The sequence below is a fragment of the Rana temporaria genome, chromosome 13 (genome assembly GCF_905171775.1).
Source record: "Rana temporaria chromosome 13, aRanTem1.1, whole genome shotgun sequence".
Taxonomy (NCBI): domain Eukaryota; kingdom Metazoa; phylum Chordata; class Amphibia; order Anura; family Ranidae; genus Rana; species Rana temporaria.
The window spans coordinates 110,326,841-110,347,830 of record NC_053501.1 but is presented as its reverse complement, the minus strand read 5'-3'; the positions used below and the strand labels follow the sequence as shown (position 1 = coordinate 110,347,830).

Sequence of the window (20,990 nt, the reverse complement as noted above, 5' to 3'; positions counted from 1 at the left end):
TCTATGTATCTATCTGTCTCTCTCTCTCTCTCCTCTCTGTATCTATTTCTCTCTCTCTCTCTCTCTCTCTCTATATATATATATTATATATATATCTGTCTCTCTCTCTCCTCTCTGTATCTATTTGTCTATGTATCTCTCTCTCTCTCTCTCTCTCTCTCTCTCTCTCTCTCTCTCTCTCTCTCTCAACTTTCAATCACTTTTCAAGTAAGCTTTATTGGCAGGACCAAATACATGTTGGCATTGCCAAAGCAGTTGAGTTTGTATAGGAAAAAGGGAAAGGGGGGTAATATAACGGGGGAATGGACATAAGTCTGTGAAAAGATTTTTAAGTCCTCAGTTTTTCATGTCCCTCTCAGTCTGTGACACGCTGACGCATATTGGGCAGCTATCTTCACCATTGGTTCCTCTTCTCCCAGTAGAAAAGGAACCAATCATGAAGATAGCTGCCTCTCTCTCTCTCTCTCTCTCTCTATCTATCTATCTATCTATCTATCTATCTATCTATCTATACAGTGCCTTGAAAAAGTATTCATACCCCTTGAAATTTTCTCATGTTAAATCCAGAAATGTAAATGTATTTTATTGGGATTTTATGTGATGGACCAACACAAAGTGTCACATAATTGTGAAGTGGAAGGAAAATGATAAATGGTTTTCACATCTTTTTACAAATAAATATGTGAAAAGTGTGTGGGGGGGGGGGGGACATTTGTATAGCGCCCCCCGGAGTTAATACTTTGTAGAGCCGCCTTTCTCTGCAATTACAACTGCAAGTCTTTTTGGGGATGTCTCTACAAAATTTCAAGAGGTATGAATACTTTTTCAAGGCATTGTATAGATAGATAGAAAGAAAGAAAGAGAGAGAGAGAGAGAGAGAGAAAGAGAGAGAGAGAGAGAATAGTGAGAGAGAGAGAGAGAGAGAGAGAAAGAGAAGAGAAAAAGGAGAGAGAAAGAGAAGAGTGAGAGAGAGAGAGAAAGAAAAGAAGAGAGAGAGAGAAAGAGGAGAGAGAGAGAGAAAAAGGTGAGAGAAGAGAGAGAAAGAGAAGAGAGAGAGAAAGGAGATAGAGAAGAGAAAGAAGAGAAGAGAGAGAGAGAAAGCGAGAGAAAGAAAAGAAGAGAGAGAGAGAGACAGAGAGAGAGAGAGAAAGGAGAGAGAGAGAGAGATAGGAAGAGAAGAGTGAGAGAGAGAAAGCGAGAGAAAGAAAAGAAGAGAGAGAGAGACAGGTAGAGAGAGAGAGAGAGAGAGAGAGAGACAGGTAGAGAGAGAGAGAGAAGGGAGAGAGAAAGAGAAGAGAGAGAGAGAAAGGAGAGAGAGAAAGAGAAGAGAGAGAGAGACAGAGAGAGAGAAGAGAGAGAGAAAGAAGAGTAGAGAGAGAGAGAGAGAAAGAAGAAGAGGAGAGAGAGAGAGAAAGAAGAGACAAGAAGAGAGAGAGAGAAAGAGGGACAGATAGAGAGAGAGAAGAGGAGAGAGAGAGAAAGAAGAGAGAGAGAGACAGAGAGAGAAAAAGGAGAAGGAGAGAGAGATAGAGAGAGATAGATGGATAGACAGAGACTGTGGGGCAGATCCACATACATCTGCGCCGGGCGCAGCGTATCTACGCTGCTGTAACTTACTTTTTGTTGGTTTGAATCCTGAAAGAATTTGCGCCGTAAGTTACGTCGGCGTAGTGTATCTCTCGCGGCGTAAGGGCGCGGAATTCAAATTTGGCGGGTAGGGGGCGTGTTTCATTTAAATGAAGCACGTCCCCGCGCCGAACGAACTGCGCATGCGTCGTCCCTAAAATATCCCAGGGTGCATTGCTCCAAATGACGTCGCAAGGACGTCATTGTTTTCGACGTGAACGTAAATAGCGTCCAGCCCCATTCACGGACGACTTACGCAAACGACGTAAAAAATTCAAAATGCGAGGCGGGAACGACGGCCATACTTAACATTGAGTACGCCACCATATAGCAGCTTTAACTATACGCCGGAAAAAGCCGAACGGAAACGACATAAAAAAATGCGACGGCCGGTCGTACGTTCGTGGATCGTCGGAAATAGCTAATTTGCATACTTGACGCGGATTTCAAAGGAAACACCACCTAGCGAAAAATTGCACCTAAGATCCGACGGCGTACGAAGACGTACGCCTGTCGGATCTAGCCGAGATGCCGTCATATCTTGTTTTGAGGATTCAAAACAAAGATACGACGCGGGAATTTTGAAATTACGCCGGCGTATCAATAGATACGCCGGCGTAATTTCTTTGTGGATCTGCCCCTGTATATCTATCTATCTATCTATCTATCTATCTATCTATCTATCTATAATTTTTAGATCTATCTATCTATCTATCTATCTATCTATCTATCTATCTGTCTAGTCCTCTGTGTTGTCACCAATAGGAAGCCGTTGCCGGTGCCGAGCTTTGATGTGTATCTGACACTCTGGGTCTGGGTCATGTAGACAGAAAGTAGTATAAAGAGGTTGCAGGAGATCAGCAGCTCTGAGATACAAAAAAAAGCACCATAAAAGGTGTAAACAGTTATTTCTGAAAGGGAAAAAAACAAAACACATCTGTTGTTTATGACTCTCAGAACTTTAACAAGCTAAATGTCATGCAGGTAGGTCCGGCTTCCATCTAATTTTAGAAGGTTGGCCTCCAGGAAGAGATGGTGGATTTTCTTTGGTCACATTTTCTCTGTAGAAGAAGCTCTATAAATACTCTGATAATGGATCTGCTGTCATGCCATAGACACAGCAGCATACAGAAATATCCCACAAAGGTCACTTCCTTCTACTATCTATAGAAGGTCCTCCCACCTGTATTATCCCCCCCGGGCGTTGTCACAGGTGGGCTTCACTCACTTCCTGTTTTCCCCCGATTCTTGTACGCCGTCTTTAATATTGATTGGACCCTGGGCAAACATTTTCTTGGACCCTCCTGAATCTACTTATCAACTATTTGTGGGCAGTGCAGGCTCAAGGGGAAGCTGCCTTGGGCCCCACAACAATGACTGGGCCCGGGGCAGCTTCCCCTTTTGCCCTGTCGTAAAGACGGCCATGCTTTGCCGGGTTCAATGTAAACCCAAGCTCATAAATTGGAGATTAAGGCCCAGATTCACAGAGAGCCAGGCGCACATTACGCCGCCGCAGAGTAACCAATGTACGCTACGCCAACGCAGCGCAGAGAGGCAAGCAATGCATTCAGCAAGCCAGTGCTCCCATCGCTACGCCAGCGTGGCGTGGGATTCGAAGGCGTACGCCGGCGTAGGTGGAAGTGGGCGTGACCCATGAAAATTATGCGTGACCCCATGCAAATGATGTGCCGAGCGCCAGACAGGAAACGTATCACGAACTGTGCATGGGCCGTGACGTGGACGCATCCCCCTGCACGTCGGAACAACTGCCTAAACTACGCCGGATCACTGCGTACGGCGTGAACGTAACCTACACCCAGCCAGACACACGTCCAACGTAAAATACGCCGGCTTGTGTTCCCTGGTGCAGACCTTTGCATGTCTGCTGCTGGGTTGCACCTCCTTTATGGGGAATAACTTTACGCCGGATGTACAACTTACGCGCACCTCTCGTAGCCTGCGTCGGGCGCACGCAGGTTCGTGAATCGCCGTATTTTCCTCATTTGCATGTTTGAATGGCTAATCAATGGGAGCGGCACCATGCAACAAGCCTAAATGTGCGCCCACCCTACGCCGGCATAAGCAAGCTACGTCGGCGGGGTGAAGCCTGGTTTTAGGCGCATATCTGTTTGTGGGTCTGGCGCACAGATACGACGGCGCACATTTGCACTTACGTCGGCGTAACTTGTTATACGTCGGCGTAAGTGCTTTGTGAATCTGGGCCAATTAGTCCTTAAATGTGGTGGCTGTCCCAAGGTGACAACGCTCACGGTACTGTATCTATGGAGGAGCAGTGATGTCGCCCCCTAGGACAGGAAGTGTGTGAGGACTATGGAACACCTCCCCCTCTTCTCACCTCTACGTTCTAACACCGTGTTCTGCCTGTACTTGATGTGACAAAAGTCCACAAGATTTTAAAAGTCGTGATAATGTGCTTAGGGGAATAAAAAGACCACGTGGCTGCAACGTGGTAATATGCACAGGTCAGGAGGCGGAGCCATGACACAGAGACATGGTAATTGGCACAGGTCAGGAGGCGGAGCCATGACACAGAGATGTGGTAATAGGCACAGGTCAGGAGGCGGAGCCATGACACAGAGACATGGTAATAGGCACAGGTCAGGAGGCGGAGCCATGACACAGAGACATGGTAATATACACAGGTCAGGAGGCGGAGCCATGACACAGAGACGTGGTAATATGCACAGGTCAGGAGGCGGAGCCATGACACAGAGACGTGGTAATATGCACAGGTCAGGAGGCGGAGCCATGACACAGAGACATGGAAATATGCACAGATCAGGAGGTCGGAGCCATGACACAGAGACGTGGTAATATGCACAGGTCAGGAGGCGGAGCCATGACACAGAGACATGGAAATATGCACAGATCAGGAGGTCGGAGCCATGACACAGAGACGTGGTAATATGCACAGGTCAGGAGGCGGAGCCATGACACAGAGACATGGTAATATGCACAGATCAGGAGGCGGAGCCATGACACAGAGACAGGGTAATATAAAAAGGGCAGAGGCAGAGCTTTGAGACCAACATATGACAGTATGCACAGGTCAGGAGGCGGGGCTTGATACTAAGATATGGTATTATGCACAGGTCAGGAGGCGGAGCCACGGCATCAAGATATGGTATTATGCACAGGTCAGGGGGCTGGGCCATGACTCCAAAATATGGTGTTCTGCACCAGTCAGGAGGAGGAGCAATGACACCAAGATGTGATTTTCTGCACCAGTCAGGAGGAGGAGCCTCGACACCAAGACATGGTATTCTGCACCAGTCAGGAGGACACCAAGACGTAATATTCTGCACCAGTCAGCAGCAGGAACCATGACACCAAGATGTGGTTTTCTGCACCAGTCAGGAGGAGGAGCTTCAACACATGGTATTATGCACAGGTCAGGAAGAGGAGTCATTAGACCAAGACATGGTATTCTGCACCAGTCAGGAGGAGGAGCCATGACACCAAGACGTAATATTCTGCACCAGTCAGGAGCGGGGGCCACGACACCAAGACATGGTATTATGCACAGGTCAGGAGGCAGTACCATGACACCAAGATAGGGTATTATGCACAGGTCAGGAGGTGGAGCCATGACAACAAGACATTATATTATGCACAGGTCAGGAGGCAGAACCATGACACCAAGATATGGTATTGTGCACAGGTCAGGAGGTGGAGCTATGACACCAAGATATGGTATTACGCAAGGTCAGGAGGAGGAGCCATGACAACATGACGTGATATTCTGCACCAGTCAGGAGGCGGAGCTATGACACTAAGATGTGATTTTCTGCACCAGTCAGGAGGAGGAGCCATGACAACACGACATTTTATAACGCAAGGTCAGGAGGAGGAGCCATGACACCAAGACGTAATATTCTGCACCAGTCAGGAGATGGGGTCGTGACACCAAGATATGGTATTATGCACAGGTCAGGAGGAGGAGCCATGACAACAAGACATTGTATTATGCACAGGTCAGGAGGCGGGGCCATGACACCAAGATATGATATGCACAGGGCAGGAGGCGGGGCCATGACACCAAGATATGATATGCACAGGCCAGGAGGCGGGGCCATGACACCAAGATATGATATTATGTACAGGTCAGGAGGTGGAGTGGAGACACAGGGAAAGATGTTGAATACCAGATAATGGTGTCGGACACTTCCAGATTCACATATGAAGTGTCCCTGTCTCTGACATCGCCATCTGGATCACTAGTAGCACACTCAATGCGCCTTTCACCAACCAGAGAAATCAGATCGCTCCGACATTGTGAGTTCCTCTCCCCCGGCCCTCACTGCGCTCTCACCCAGCACGAGGCGGCTAAGCCACAACAATGGCTGAAGAATCCAATAAGTACTTTGTTTGTCCTCAGCGGCCAGAAATAGACCTCCGGAGAACAATGCCGTGCCTTCCTATGGAATTAGGTCAGGCCCAGATCATAAACAAACAGCCGCCGCTTTCCCAGAATTCACCCCCGCCGCCACCGCTCCAGCTCCGGCCTGGCCGACGTTCCCGCGTTCAGATGGCTTATCACGGTTCAATCAGTCAAGAGTGTCCAAAAATATTTCCCACCATTCACGAGGAGCCTTTCTCCTAGATGGAGGTTGTAGACGAGGCCTTTGCTGCGGGAGAGCAATAAGTGATTGTATTGAAGCTTGCGGTGCATTCACCCACTTTTAACGACTTGACTGTCCTCATGCAGTCCTCATTTCACCCCTTTCAACTGCTGTTTTTGCAGCAGCTGGAAGATGTAGAGGCGCAAGAGATACAGGGCCCGCCACGTGCCACTTTTTATACATGTAGATGACTGCTAATAAATATATGGTTTCTGATTGGTTCTTATAGCATTCCAAGGTCCCTGATCTAGGGACATTTTCAGTGTTGTGGTCACTCGCCTTTGCGTGGCTCATCTGGTTTTTATCGCTGAGAAGCAATCCTGAAACGCGTTGGCTTTCAACTCCAAGACACTTTGGGCCAGATTCAGAAAGAATTTACGCCGGCGTATCTATTGATACGCCGCGTAAATTCAAAGCTGCGCCGGTGTATCTTCTTTCTGTATTCAGAAAGCAAGATACGCCGAAATTAGGCTAAGATCCGACTGGCGTAAGTCTCTTACACCGTCGTATCTTAGGGTGCATATTTACGCTGGCCGCTAGGTGGCGCTTCCATCGATTTTCAGCGTAGAATATGTAAATGAGCTGGATACGCCGATTCAGAAACGTACGTGCGCCGGGCTGATTTTTTTACGTCGTTTGCGTAAGGCTTTTTCCGGCATAACGTTACTCCTGCTATATGAGGCATAGCCAATGTTAAGTATGGACGTCGTTCCCGCGTAGAATTTAGAAAATGTTACGTTGTTTGCGTAAGTCGTTTGCGAATAGGGCTTTGCGTAAATTACATGGGAGGAGCCTGTGATACTTATGTACATGGGAAGTGCCTGTGATACTTATGTACATGGGAGGAGCCTGTGATACTTATGTACATGGGAGGAGCCTGTGATATTTATGTACATGGGAGGAGTGTGTGATAATTATGTACATGGGAGGAGACTGTGATACTTATGTACATGGGAGGAGCCTGTGATACTTATGTGCATGGGAGGAGCCTGTGATACTTATGCACATGGGAGGAGCCTGTGATACTTATGTACATGGGAGGAGTGTGTGATACTTATGTACATGGGAGGAGCCTGTCATAATTATGTACATGGGAGGAGCCTGTGATACTTATGTACATGGGAGGAGTCTGTGATACTTATGTACGTGGGAGGAGCCTGTGATACTTATGTACGTGGGAGGAACCTGTGATACTTATGTACATGGGAGGAGCCTGTGATACTTATGTACATGGGAGGAGCCTGTGATACTTATGTACATGGGAGTTCTTTTTAATACATTTGCAAATATTTTAAACAAACGCTTTGACGTTGTCATTATGGAAACTGAACGCCTTCGTCCCACCTCCTCCATTCCTTTCAGATGCTCTTGCTTTGTGACAGGTCCCCTTGTTTTTTTATAAATACAAGCTCAATATTTTTTTTTTCCCACGGGTAATTTTTTTGGCAATGCGTTCGGAGAAAGTAATATTTTTTTACGGTTTGGCCGGTCCTTAAACGTTTTTCTAAATAGGGATGAGGGGTGTCATTATGGTCGGCTGATTACAGCCCGCGCCGTTCCCTTTCCACCTCTTGGGGGGTTTTAAGCCGCATTCTCCAGGAATGAGGTAACCGGAGGGAACAATCCTGACTCGCTTCGTGAGGATGCGCCGGGACATGTTCGGAGGAACATTGCGTTGGATGACTCAGCCAAGGGCAGGTCGGGGGAAAACATTGGTGGAATTATTCTCTGCAATTCCCATAAGGGGATCGGTAGTCACATGACCGGCGGTGAAGGAACCGACTTAAAGGGCCACACCACCTAAAAGTTGTATTTTAGTTATAGGTGGAGCATGGAAAGCCGAGTCAGCACCTGACTTCTTATATCTCTGAGATGCTCCAACCGTGAGATCTCCTTATCGTGATTTCTGACCACCTTTGTGTGTCCCGACTCCTCCTCTTCCATTCTCCATAATGTAAAACAATTTACAGTCCATCAGGGATGGTGGGAACCCCTCATAATGGGCACAGCGGGTATATAGACCCGGGAACTCAGCACAGGGATGGTGGGAACCCCTCATAATGGGCACAGCAGGTGTACAGACCCGGGAACTCTGCACAGGGATGGTGGGAACCCCTCGTAATGGGCACAGCGGGGGGTACAGACCTGGGAACTCAGCACAGGGATGGTGGGAACCCCTCATAATGGGTACAGCAGGTGTACAGACCCGGGAACTCAGCACAGGGATGGTGGGAACCCCTCATAATGGGCACAGCAGGTGTACAGACCCAGGAACTCTGCACAGGTATGGTGGGAACCCCTCATATTGGGCACAGCGGGTGTACAGACCCGGGAACTCAGCACAGGGATGGTGGGAACCCCTCATAATGGGCACAGCGGGTGTACAGACCCGGGAACTCAGCACAGGGATGGTGGGAATCCCTCGTATTGGGCACAGCAGGTGTACAGACCCAGGAACTCAGCACAGGGATGGTGGGAACCCCTCATAATGGGCACAGCAGGTGTACAGACCCGGGAACTCAGCACAGGGATGATGGGAACCCCTCATAATGGGCACAGCGGGTGTACAGACCCGGGAACTCTGCACAGGGATGGTGGGAATCCTTCGTATTGGGCACAGCAGGTGTACAGACCCGGGAACTTGGCACAGGGATGGTAGGAAGTCCTCATAATGGGCACAGCGGGTGTACAGACCCGGGAACTCAGCACAGGGATGGTGGGAACCCCTCATAATGGGCTGATGCAGCCAGTCTTTGATGTTCCGGTGATGAGGACATACACTATTTTTTATTCCAGACTGGGAACATGATTCATAATTGTCTCCATATCGGGGGAGGCTGGAAAATAAAAGCAGCTGATGTGATCACTCGGGACGGTCTCGTGATTAATGGGAGAGGGAGAGTCGGGGCCACTATAAAGAGAACCAGTCAGAATCTCCTAATCCTGCACGGCGTTGGTGTCTAGTACTGTCATGAGTCCGAAAACAGAACAAGACCAACTCTGCCAATTCATCCTCGTTGGCATCCAACCCGGGACTTTCCATTCCCCTGGGCACCCCCAGCATCTCCCAGCACTGCCCTTCAGTATCACAATACAGTAGTGACATTTTAAATAAAACCTTTCTGTTTTTTTGTTACCGACCTCATTTTAGGCCCAGTGTCGTCACCACTGGGTCTCCATGCTTCTTTATGCAATGCAGGCAGATCATAGCTGGTGGGAGGGGCCAACAAAGTGCTGTACAGAGCTCCTTGAAGGAAAATCACAGCACCCTGCTTCTCCAGAGCCCTCAGCCCTGATGCAAGCAGTGGGAGGAGTTATGCAAATATCAAACCGCTGTGATGAGTGGATGTCATTCTAGGGGAGTGGGCGTTCCTAGTCAGGCTGCATTTGCGCGGAATCCAGCCTGTGACGTCGACCCCACCCCCTCCCCCCCCATGCTGTCTTCTGGGAAACACTGTTCCCAGGAGAGAGCGGGGACCAGTGACAATGCGCCGCGATCCTCGCGCATGCGCAGTAGGGAATCGGGCAGTGAAGCCGTCCCTCACCGAGGATGGCGGCGGAAGCAGCCGAGGACCGAGCGATTGCTCAGCCTCGGCTGCTGACATCGCAAGCGTGCTGGACAGGTAAGTGTCCTTTTTTTTGCTGACTCCGAAAATCGTCCGAACCTCCGCTTTAAGTAATATATAATTTATTACATTGCTTTAATATATATCTATATATATAGTTACTATATTATTTACTAATAAATATATATATTATAATTATAATTTATTATATTATATACTATATATCATATTTTTTATCATACTTATTATAGTTACTATTAAATATTGCTTTATTATATTTTTTATTTTATATACTATATATTATATGTTTTATATTACCTTCTAATATATTTACTCTATTATATGTTGCATTTTATACTTATTATATTTACTATATATATATTATATACTATTTATTATATTACTTTATTATATTTTTATATTTCTTTTTATGCTTATTATATTTACTATATTATTTACTAATAAATATATATAGTATATATATCTTTAGTATATTTATTATACTATATATCATATTTTTGTATTACTTTATTATATTTACTATATTGCTTTATTATATTTATTATTTTATATACTATGTATTATATGTTTTATATTACTTTCTATTATTTTATTATATTTACTATATTTATTATATTACTTTTTATACTTATTATATTTACTATATTATTTACTGTTTATATATTATATACTACGTATTATATTACTTTATTTTATTTTTTATATTACTTTTTATATTTATTATATTTACTATATTATTTACTAATAAATATATAGTACTGTGTGTATCTCTTTAGTATATTTATTATATTATATACTATATATATCATATTTTTTTATATTACTTTATCATACTTATTATATGTACTATATTATACATACACACATACATACACTGGGGCTGATCCACAAAGATCTGCCCCGGCGCAGAGTATCTGAGATACGCTACGCCGCCGTAACTTACCTGGCTTTGGTTCGAATCCAGAAAGAATTCGCGCCATAAGTTACGGTGGCATAGTGTATCTCTCGCGGCGTAACGACGCGCAATTCAAATGCGGCGAGTAGGGGGCGTGTTTCATTTAAATGAAGCGCGTCCCCGGGCCGAACTAACTGCGCATGCGCCGTCCCTTAATTTCCCGCCGTGCATTGCGCTAAATGACGTCGCAAGGACGTCATTGGTTTGACATGAACGTAAATGGCGTCCAGCACCATTCACGGACGACTTACGCAAACGACGTAGAATATTCAAAGTTATACGCGGGAACGATGGCCATACTTATCATTGAGTACGCCACCAAATAGCAGCTTTAACTATACCCCGGAAAAAGCCGGAAAAAAACGACGTAAGAAAATGCGACGGCCGCTCGTACGTTCGTGGATCGTCGGAAATAGCTAATTTGCATACTCGACGCGGAAAACGAATGAAACGCCACCCAGCAGCCGCCGGAAAATTGCATCTTAAATCCAAAGGCGTACTAAGGCGTACGCCTGTCGGATCTAAGACAGATGCCGTCGTATCTGTTTGGTGGATACGACGCGCAAAATTTGAAATTACGCGGCGTATCAACAGATACGCCGGCGTAATGCCTTTGAGGATCTGCCCCACAGTATATATCTTTAGTATATTTATTATAATTCCTTAATATATTTACTATATTATATAATATATAATTTGTGACATTTTAGATTTATTATATTATATACTATATATCATATTTTTTATATAACTTTTTCATATTTATTATATTTACTATTCACTATATTTTGTACTATATATTATATTTTTCATATTAATTTACTATATTATACACTGTTAAATTGTATTTATTATATTACTTTAATATATTTCCTATTTAAATGTACTAATGTCGTGTCCTTTTTATATTTTGAATTCTTTTTATATTTTGAATTCTAACAACAGGTCTACTTTCAGTCTTAAAGGGGACATTTTTTATTTATTTTTTTTCCTTTCCGGAGTCTCGGTGTAATCACTCCTCCTCCTCCTCCTCCTCCTCCTCCTCTTTGAGAAGAAAGTTTCCCAGCGGTAGAAAAAAAAATAAAAAATAAAGTTTTGGAAGCTATCCATCCCCTCCTCCTCCTCCCCCCACTTTTTTTTTTTTTTTTCTTTTGTGGCTTGTAGTTCCTCTGTCGGCCATAGAGGGCGCTCTGGAGCCGCCTTCTCTCATCTGAGCAAAAAACAGACTGAAGTATTTCCTTATTCTCGCAGGAACCACACCTCGTTGGCTGAGGATCTGAACTCAACAGCAACTTTAACCCAGCTACCGAGAGGAGCCACACCGCCGGGGATCAGCCACCGTGGACGGTGGGTCTGCCAACGCCAAGGTAGGACCCCTTTTTATCAATTCAAGCCGGCCAATCGCCCTGCAGGACCTTCTTCTGTCCATGGCAACAAAGTTGCGCCTTGTCTTCTGATTTCCTGAGCTGTTTGTGGAATGTCATTCGAACGAAACGACACAATGTTTCCAGGAGTAGGTCAAACCGGAGCCACCGATTGGCCGGCCCAGAGCGATCGAAAGCTCTTTGGTAACAGATCTGGTCTGATCGACTTTACTGGATTGTTTTCGATTTTTTTTGGCTTCACCTGCATTAGAAATAGTGTGTGGAATTAATGTGGGGGCGGGTATAGCGCCGTGGGATGGCTGGGGCTGGTAGTGCAACGCACGACGAGTTACCTAAACCGTCGACGGATTATCTTTGTTTTATCGTTTTTATTATTTCGGCGTATTTTATAATCCCTGTTATGTAAGGACAGCAGACCTGTCCCCCCTACTGCATCGTCCAATCCGACGACGACAATCCAAGCTGGCCACACGCTATACAATCATCCTTTAGATCTGGATAGTTTTCGCTTTGTCCTCCACATTATACCGTTTTTGGTGAATCTAAAGAAGATTGTACAATCAGATCGTTTAACGTATAGTCAACCTTAAGCTAGCCATACGCTTTTTTTTTTTATTTGATTGTACAATCTCCTTTTACTATCCACTATGCAGCATTAGGTCCAGCCTGATTCTATACCAATTGAATATATTGTGTAGGTTTGTTCTCGTAAATTACATTGGATTATACAACCTGATTGTATAGTGTATAGCCAGCCTAAGGCTGGGCTCACGCTTTTTACAATCTGACTGTACAATCTCCTTTAGGCTCACCATACATTACAATCTGATTGTACAACTTCCTTTTAGATCTGCCAGCAGTATAGGGCCTTGCCTAATAAAAAATAATAATGATTGGATAGCTTAGGTAGGTTCTCCTGTTGAATAGTTTAGGTAGGCCCTCCTATTGGATAGTTTAGGTAGACCCTCCTGTTGGATAGTTTAGGTAGACCCTCCTGTTGGATAGTTTAGGTAGGTTCTCCTGTTGGATAGTTTAGGTAGGTTCTCCTGTTGGATAGTTTAGGTAGGTCCTCCTATTAGATAGCTTAGGTAGGTTCTCCTATTGGATAACTTAGGTAGGTTCTCCTGTTGGATAGTTTAGGTAGGTGTTGGATAGTTTAGGTATGTTCTCCTGTTGAATAGTTTAGGTAGGTTCTCCTGTTGAATAGTTTAGGTAGGTCCTCCTATTGGATAGCTTAGGTAGGTTCTCATGTTGGATAGTTTAGGTAGGTTCTCCTGTTGGATAGTTTAGGTAGGTTCTCCTGTTGGATAGTTTAGGTAGGTTCTCCTGTTGAATAGTTTAGGTAGGTTCTCCTGTTGGATAGCTTAGGTAGCTTCTCCTATTGGATAACTTAGGTAGGTTCTCCTGTTGGATAGTTTAGGTAGGTTGTCCTGTTGGATAGTCTTGGCAAGTCCTCCTATTGGATAGCTTTGATAGGTCCTCCTGTTGGATAGTTTAGATAGACCCTCCTATTGGATATCTTAGGTAGGTCCTCTTTACAATCTGATTGTACAACTTCCTTTTAGATCTGCCAACAGTATAGGGCCTTGCCTAGCATAAAAGAAAAAATGATTAGATAGTTTAGGTAGGTCCTCCTATTGGATAACTAAGGTAGGTCCTCCTATTGGACAGCTTAGGTAGGTCCTCCTGTTGGATAGTTTAGGTAGATTGTCCTATTGGATAGCTTAGTTAGGTCATTGGATAGCTCAGGTAGGTCTTCCTATTGCATAGTCTTGGCAAGTCCTCCTATTGGATAGTTTAGGTAGGTTCTCCTGTTGGATAATTTAGGTAGGTCCTCCTATTGGATATCTTAGGTAGGTCGTCCTGTTGGAAAGTTTAGGTAGGTCCTCCTGTTGGATAGTTTAGGTAGGTGCTCCTTTTGGATAGCCTTGGTAAATCCTTCTATTGGATAGCTTAGGTAGGTCCTCCTATTGGATAATGTCATGTAGGTCCTACTATTGGATAGCTTAGGTAGGTCATCCTGTTGGATAGTTTAAATAGGTCCTCCTGTTGGATAATTTAGGTAGGTCCTCCTATTGGATAGTCTTGGCAAGTCCTCCTATTGGATAGTTTAGGTAGGCCCTCCTGTTGGATAGTTTAGGTAGACTCTCCTGTTGGATAGTTTAGGTAGGTTCTCCTGTTGGATAGCTTAGGTAGGTTCTCCTGTTGGATAGTTTAGGTAGACTCTCCTGTTGGATAGTTTAGGTAGGTCCGCCTGTTGTATAGTTTAGGTAGGTCTTCCTATTGGATAGTCTTGGCAAGTCCTCCTATTGGATAGCTTAGGTAGGTCCTCTTTACAATCTGATTGTACAACTTCCTGTTAGATCGTAAAAGCTTGACGAAAAAGTAATTTGAGTTGTACTGTAGAAGTTACTTAAAGGATCACTCCACCCCAAAAAAATTAGTTATTATTTTTGGTGGACGCTGAAGCGTTACACCCCAATTACAGACTACAAAAATAATAAAATAGAATAAAAAAGAAAAGGAATTTATTAAAACTATTCATTTATTTTCTATTCTATTTTATTCTCTTTGGAAATTCGAAAACTATTTGAATTTCCAAAAATAATAAAATAGAACAGAAAAAAATATATATTTTTTCAATTCTATTCCTTTTATTTTTTATTTTATTTCATTCTCTTTGGAAATTCGAAAACTATTCAAATTTGAAAAGTTTTTGAATCAATTTCGAATAGTTTTTTTAATTTCCAAAAATAGTAAAATAGAATAAAAAGTAAAGAAATAAAATTGAAAAAAAATATATATATATATATATTTATTATTATTATTATTATTATTATTATTATTATATATATTTTTTTTTTTTTCAAATTTTTCTCAAATTTATATAACTCCAATCTGAAATCCCCCCCCAAAAAAAAATCACTATTAGTAATTAATGCAGCTAGTACACAAACCTGACACTGTCTTTATAGCGGCTTCCTGTAGAAGACTTGGGAGGGGGGAGGGGCAGCAAACTGAGCTGCCTATTCATTGATGGTGGACATCCTGATAAATGGGAGAGTAACTCATTAACGTGCTTCAGAACCTTCACCATCCAATCAGAAGGCTGGAGGGGCGTGTTCTAGACCACACTGTGCTTCCTCTGCAGTGAAGGTCCAGAACCCGAATAAGACTCAACCTCAAAAACTCAACTCTCTCAATGAGAAACATAGAAATGTTATTAAATGTGATTAAGTGGTGCGTCAGCTGATGAGGGGGGCAAATAGGAACTGCTGATTTTCCCTGTAACAGCCAATCAGAAGCCCAACAGGTTGGCCTCGGGCCTCATTGGTGGCCCTGGGACAATGTAGACCGTTCTGATGGGGAAAACATGTTGGTTGGTGATGTCATACGTCGAGTTTGCAATTTTTTTTTTTTGGAAACCACAATGCAGCTGGGGGGCTGCGTGTCTGTACAAGCCGACCTCGGGGCGAAGCGGAGGAGCTGCAAGAGCTTCGGTGTCAGAAGAACCGACCAATGCCGAGCGCCGTCTTACTTTACGAACGTTGTCCTTCAAAGGATCCTTCCAGCAAAAACCAACATGAGATGCTTGTGGTTTCTTTCATCTCTCAGGAAATCTGTTGGTGAGATCCCCCGTTATGAGGGGTTCCCACCATCCCTGTGCTGAGTTCCCGGGTCTGTACACCCGCTGTGCCCATTATGAGGGGTTCCCACCATCCCTGTGCTAAGGTTCCCGGGTCTGTACACCTGCTGTGCCCATTATGAGGGGTTCCCACCATCCTTATGCTGAGTTCCCAGGTCTGTACACCTGCTGTGCCCATTATGAGGGGTTCCCACCATCCTTATGCTGAGTTCCCAGGTCTGTACACCTGCTGTGCCCATTATGAGGGGTTCCCACCATCCTTATGCTGAGTTCCCAGGTCTGTACACCCGCTGTGCCCATTATAAGAGGTTCCCACCATTCCTGTGCTGAGTTCCCGGGTCTGTACACCTACTGTGCCCATTATGAGGGGTTCCCACCATCCCTGTGCTGAGTTCCCGGGTCTGTACACCCGCTGTGCCCATTATGAGGGGTTCCCACCATCCCTGTGCTGAGTTCCCGGGTCTGTACACCCCCTGTGCCCATTATGAGGGGTTCCCACCATCCCTGTGCTGAGTTCCCGGGTCTGTACACCCCCTGTGCCCATTATGAGGGGTTCCCACCATCCCTGTGCTGAGTTCCTGGGTCTGTACACCTGCTGTGCCCATTATGAGAGGTCCCCACCATCCCTGTGCTGAGTTCCCGGGTCTGTACACCTGCTGTGCCCATTATGAGAGGTTCCCTCCATCCCTGTGCTGAGTTCCCGGGTCTGTACACCTGCTGTGCCCATTATGAAGGGTTCCCACCATCCCTGTGCTGAGTTCCCGGGTCTGTACACCCGCTGTGCCCATTATGAGAGGTTCCCACCATCCCTGTGCTGAGTTCCCGGGTCTGTACACCTTCTGTGCCCATTATGAGAGGTTCCCTCCATCCCTGTGCTGAGTTCCCGGGTCTGTACACCTGCTGTGCCCATTATGAAGGGTTCCCACCATCCCTGTGCTGAGTTCCCGGGTCTGTACACCTGCTGTGCCCATTATGAGGGGTTCCCACCATCCCTGTGCTGAGTCTCCGGGTCTGTACACCCGCTGTGCCCATTATGAGGGGTTCCCACCATCCCTGTGCTGAGTTAGCGGGTCTGTACACCTGCTGTGCCCATTATGAGGGGTTCCCACCATCCCTGTGCCGAGTCCCCGGGTCTGTACACCTGCTGTGCCCATTATGAGGGGTTCCCACCATATATATAGCTACCAGTTGGGGCTACAAGTCAAAGCATTCTCTGTATAAATTGTAGACCGCTCTACTGGGGGACAACAAGTCCAAGCATTGTATTTTGAGACTTGTGGCCCTTTTAGTCGCATAGGGAAAGGGAGTAACTGCTCCTGGTAAATACGCTTGGAAATGAGTCTCCTCTCAGAAACCACGGGTGCTGGCACTGCATAGAGCAGAAATGGAAAGAAGTATTTGGACACCCTTTCGGTTGCCTTTATTGGTAAACAAAATGAAATAAAAGGCACTACAAGCCACAGCAAAAATAGGACACACACTGACGCATTTCGCACTAATGCTTAGTGCTTGGTCATAGCTATAACTAAGCATTAGTGCAAAACGCGTCAGTCATCTGGTTACACTATAGACAGGCCATGCTGGGACTTGTAGTTTCCCACTACCTGGAATGGCATCCATAGACCCCCCCCCCCCTCCTCCCCTAGTCTGACCTCCATAGATTTCCATTGACATCAATACGCCAAACACAATCCTGTTCACAATCCAGATTATTAATTCATTTTTTCATTACACAACCTCGAGGAATTTTTATTTTTTTCCCTCTTCCACATTTTTCTGTTTAATGAACTTGCACACCTTCACCAGTCAAGGTCACGGCGGATAAGGCGGCAGGCCGGCCTCTTAGGGAAGTGAAAGGCAGGAGAGGAAAAGTGAAAGGTATGTACAGTCAGTAGGTGTCATTTGTTTTCACTGGAATCAAAGTGAAATTTCCAGTTTGGAGCCCTGAGGTCATTTAATAGTCATTTAATTTCTTGTTTACCTGAATCTCCGGTTTGGAAGATTATTCTGTCTTATTGTCAGTTCTCAGGAACAGTGTTATAAGAAAAAAAAATACAATTCAGAGATCATTAAATTTTCCCTTTTTTTTTTTGTATATGTTTTTTTTTTTTTTCACTTTTTTTTTAAATATTAATTTTTTTCTCCCCTTTATTTTATTTTTCTTTATTTTTCTTTTCCTTTTATTTATACCTTTTTTTATTTATTTAAAAAAATGTATGTTTTTGTTTTTTTTTCTCCACTTTATTTTTATTTTCCTTTTTATTTATACCTTTTTTATTAAAACATATTTGTATATGTTTTTCCCTTTTTTTTTTTTTTTTTTGAAATATTGTTTTTTCTCCCCTTTATTTTACTTTTATTTTCCTTTTATTTATACCTTTTTATTTATTTAAAACATTTTTGTATGTTTTTTTTTTTCTCCCCTTTATTCTATTTTTATTTTCCTTTATATATACCTTTTTTATTTGTTTTAATAAAAAATTGTATATGTTTTTTCCTTTTTTATATTTTTTTTTTCCACATCATGTCGGGGCACTGTACCTCCCGCGGTCGCCAATGCCGGGCTGCTGTACCCCCCGTGGTTGCCAACGCCCGGGCCGCTGTACCTCCCGCAGTCGCCAATGCCCGGGCCGCTGTACCTCCCGCGGTCGCCAACGCCTGGGCCGCTGTACCTCCCGCGGTCGCCAACGCCTGGGTCGCTGTACCTCCCGCGGTCGCCAACGCCTGGGCCGCTGTACCTCCCGCGGTCGCCAACGCCCGGGCCGATGTACCTCCCGCGGTCGCCAACGCCCGGGCCGCTGTACCTCCCGCGGTCGCCAACGCCCGGGCCGCTGTACCTCCTGCGGTCGCCAACGCCCGGGCCGCTGTACCTCCTGCGGTCGCCAACGCCCGGGCCGCTGTACCTCCCGCGGTCGCCAACGCCCGGGCCGCTGTACCTCCCGCGGTCGCCAACGCCCGGGCCGCTGTACCTCCAGCGGTCGCCAGCGCCCGGGCCGCTGTACCTCCAGCGGTCGCCAACGCCCGGGCCGCTGTACCTCCCGCGGTCGCCAACGCCTGGGCCGCTGTACCTCCCGCGGCCGCCAACTCCCGGGCCTCTGTACCTCCCGCGGCCGCCAATGCCCGGGCCTCTGTACCTCCCGCGGTCGCCAACGCCCGGGCCGCTGTACCTCCCGCGGTCGCCAACGCCCAGGCCGCTGTACCTCCCGCGGTCGCCAACGCCCGGGTCGCTGTACCTCCCGCGGTCGCCAACGCCCGGGCCGCTGTACCTCCCACGATCTTCTTCTATTGACCACAGGCACTATGTTTGAATTTTTAGTGCACAAGGGCCGTGTGCTTTTACTATAGACCCGTGGTCTCCACACCACTCCTGGCCCTTTGCTTGCCTTTATATGGACCACTGACATTGATGATGGAGCACCATTCCATCCACGGTCACCAACGCCGGGGCTCTGTACCAGCCGCAGTCACCAACTCCAGGGCTCTGTGCCTGCCGCGGTCACCAATGCCGGGGCTCTGTACTTTCCGCGGTCACCAACGCCGTGGCTCTGTACCTGCCGCGGTCACCAACGCCGTGGCTCTGTACCTGCCGCGGTCACCAACGCCGGGGCTCTGTACCTGCCGCGGTCACCAACGCCGGGGCTCTGTACCTGCCGCGGTCACCAACGCCAGAGCACTGTAACTCCCGTGGTCACCAACGCCAGAGCACTGTACCTCCCGTGGTCACCAACGCCGGGGCACTCTTCTTCTCCTATTGACCACAGGCACTATGTTTGAAGTTTGAAAAAGTACACAAGGGCCATGTGTTTTTACTATAGACCAGTGGTCTCCACACCACTCCTGGCCCTTTGCTTGCCTTTATCTGGACCTCTGACATCGATGATGAAGCACCATTCCATCCATGGTCCCCAACGCCGGGGCACTGTACATGCCGGGGTCCCCAACGCCGGGGCACTGTACCTGCCGCCGCGGTCCCCAACGCCGGGGCACTCTTTTTTTCCTATTGACCACAGGCACAATGTCTTTTTTTTTTTTTTTTTTACTCCTGTTGACCACCAAGCCTGAGACATCATCCATTCCCACTGGCCACATTTTGACCCCCCTTGGAGTGTAAACTGGCCCTTTGTTTAGAAAGTTTGGAGATCCCCGAAAAACTCCCGAAAAGCCCATGTGCAAATGCGTAAGGCAAAAACTACAAAATCTACTAAAAACACTTGCGCTCAAATGTGAAAGGAGGGCTTAGATCAGCAGCTACAGTCCTTAGAGCTGGTGACCTTTTTAGATTTCTCATAGCCGGGTGAAGTTCCTCTTTTTTAATCCTTTTACTGTAATCAGTATTTTAACATTTATTAGGTTTCCGTTCCTTTCCTCTATACTAGGTAGGAACAACATCGCTTAGAACGATAACCGTATCTCTCCCTAGTAAACCACTTACCCGTACTCGGCACCAGCCCTATCAAAAATACTTTTCATCGGCGGCTACAATTCAGAGATCATAAAATATTTTCCTCCCTTTTCAGCTAATATTTATTTAAGAAAATATGCAAACATGGTAATCCAGTGTGGAGTTCGCGTTGACTCTTTATGGAATTTGTAGGGTAAAGGCAATAAAGACATCAATTGGAATGTTGATGAATATATAAAGTTAGACAACTTTGACAAACTTCTTAAACAGTCAAAATAAGGTCAAGTGGTTTCTAATGGTCAATGAGCTTATCGGCTCTCATGGAGTTGGGTTTACAGAGAATTGTGCCGATTCGTCGCTGGTTGGATGTTTGCTCTTTGGGTGAACTCGTAAAAGGGTCCTTGGAACCCCTTACCAACCCAGCGGTTTTCTTTCTGCCAAACCTTTGAACCTGTTACCAACTTGGTGGTTCTCCTACTGCCAAACCTTTAGTAGTGAAGGTCCACTCCCCGAAGAATAGGCCAGTAGGCAAGCATTGACATGGTGCAAGGCCTCATGGGACTGTTGTAGATACCCTTTTTTGGCTTTTCCTAGGTATTATTTGGATTTGGGCCAGCATGAGAGGGCTGATGGCCCGTGCTACTTGCCAGGAGAAGACTGACTGCTATGGGATCCAAAAGACCCCTATTCACTTCCAGCCTGTAAACTAGGGTCCGTGTAGCAGGTTGGCTAAGCCAAGGGAGGGC

At 45.9% G+C, this 20,990-nt stretch overlaps 1 long non-coding RNA gene across 1 annotated transcript in view; it reads left to right on the top strand.

Moving 5' to 3' along the window:
• The window catches only part of LOC120921224, a 59,772-nt gene that overhangs the window by 6,445 nt on the left and 32,337 nt on the right, over positions 1–20,990 (top strand). Inside the window, exon 2 of the long non-coding RNA XR_005744845.1 lies at positions 12,063–12,178. This is a non-coding gene — a long non-coding RNA (uncharacterized LOC120921224). The remainder of the gene's footprint in view (positions 1–12,062; positions 12,179–20,990) is intronic.